The following is a 2,341-nucleotide window of genomic DNA, read 5'->3' as shown; positions in this document are numbered from 1 at the left end:
CCCTAGTTAACCCTTTCACCAGTGATCACCATATAACTGTTACAGGTGACGCTGGTTGGTTAGTTATTTTTTTAGTTTCAGGGCACCTGCCATTTATTACCTAATAAAGGTTTAACCCCCTAATCACCCGGCGGGTGTCATTTGTGACTGTAATAACTGTTAGGGCAGTTAGGGTTAGCCCCCTTTAGTTCTAAGGTACCCCCCTAATAAAGGTTTAACCCCGTGATCACCCCCCGTCGCCAGTGTCACTAAGGCTGGGTTCACATTGCAGCGGTTTATGAGAACGGATGTGATTCGCACCGCACTGCAGTGCAAATCACATCCGATCTCTGTGCGATTCGAGTTCAGCCATACAGATAGTATGGCTGAATTCGTGTCGCACCCGCCGCACCCGCCGCAAACTCGCACGGGACCCTTTTTTTTGGTCCGCAGCAGAATCGGATCGCATGGGTGTTCACACCATGCGATCCGAGTTTGCAGATCGCACTGCGATATGCGAACTGATCTGGGGGTGTCATTAACATTTCACTGACACTCCCAGCAGTTCGCATAGGGCAGTGTGAACTGCCGCCGGGAGGCATGTGATGCGGGAACCCGCCGCGCATTCGTGGCGTTCCCACATCGCTCCAGTGTGAACCCAGCCTAATAAGCGATCGTTTTTCTGATCACTGTATTAGTGTCACAGGTGACGCTAGTTAGGCAGGTAGGTATTTAGGTTCGCCGCAGCTTTTTATAGCGCCAGGGACCCCCATATACTACCGCATAAAGCCCCCTGATTGCCCCCTAGTTAACCCTTTCACCAGTGATCACCATATACAGTGGTGTGAAAAAGTGTTTGCCCCCTTCCTCATTTCCTGTTCCTTTGCATGTTTGTCACACTTAAGTGTTTCGGAACATCAAACCAATTTAAACAATAGTCAAGGACAACACAAGTAAACACAAAATGCAATTTGTAAATGAAGGTGTTTATTATTAAAGGTGAAAAAAAATCCAAACCATCATGGCCCTGTGTGAAAAAGTGATTGCCCCCCCTTGTTAAAACATACTATAACTGTGGTTGTCCACACCTGAGTTCAATTTCTCTAGCCACACCCAGGCCTGATTATTGCCACACCTGTTCACAATCAAGGCATCACTTAAATAGGAGCTGCTTGACACAGTAAGGTCCACCAGAAGATCCTTAAAAGCTACACATCATGCCGAGACCCAAAGAAATTCAGGAACAATTGAGAAAGAAAGTAATTGAGATCTATCAGTCTGGAAAGGGTTATAAAGCCATTTCCAAAGCTTTGGGAATCCAGCGAACCACAGTGAGAGCCATTATCCACAAATGGCGAAGACATGGAACAGTGGTGACCCTTCCCAGGAGTGGCCGGCCGCCCAAAATTACCCCAAGAGCGCAGCGACGACTCATCCAAGAGGTCACAAAAGACCCCACAACAACGTCCAAGGAACTGCAGGCCTCACTTGCCTCAGTTAAGGTCAGCGTTCATGCCTCCACCATCAGGAAAAGACTGGGCAAAAATGGCCTGCATGGCAGAGTTCCAAGGAGAAAACCACTGCTGAGCAAAAAGAACATCAAAGCTCGTCTCAATTTCTCCACAACACATCTTGATGATCCCCAAGACTTTTGGGACAACATTCTGTGGACCGATGAGACAAAAGTGGAACTCTTTGGAAGGTGTGTGTCCAAGTATATCTGGCGTAGAAGGAACACTGCATTTCATAAAAAGAACATTATACCAACAGTAAAATATGGTGGTGGTAGTGTGATGGTCTGGGGCTGTTTTGCTGCTTCAGGACCTGGAAGACTTGCCGTGATAAAAGGAACTATGAATTCTGCTGTCTACCAAGAGATCCTGAAGGAGAATGTCCGACCATCTGTTCGTGTACTCAAGCTGAAACGAACTTGGGTTCTGCAGCAGGACAATGATCCTAAACACACCAGCAAGTCCACCACCGAATGGCTGAAGAAAAACAAAATGAAGACTTTGGAGTGGCCTAGCCAAAGTCCTGACCTGAATCCTATTGAGATGTTGTGGTATGATGACCTTAAAAAGGCCGTTCATGCTCGAAAACCCTCTAATGTAACTGAATTAGGACAATTCTGCAAAGATGAGTGGGCCAAAATTCCTCCAGGACGCTGTAAAAGCCTCATTGCACGTTATCGCAAACGCTTGGTTGCAGTTGTTGCTGCTAAGGGTGGCCCAACCAGTTATTAGGTTTAGGGGGCAATCACTTTTTCACACAGGGCCATGATGGTTTGGATTTTTTTTCACCTTTAATAATAAACACCTTCATTTACAAATTGCATTTTGTGTTTACTTGTGTTGTCCTTGAC

Source organism: Lithobates pipiens, unplaced genomic scaffold (assembly GCF_037356315.1).
Source record: "Lithobates pipiens isolate NorthernLeopardFrog02 unplaced genomic scaffold, aLitPip1_a1.2 Scaffold_8, whole genome shotgun sequence".
Lineage (NCBI taxonomy): Eukaryota > Metazoa > Chordata > Amphibia > Anura > Ranidae > Lithobates > Lithobates pipiens.
Note: the sequence above shows the minus strand (reverse complement) of the source record.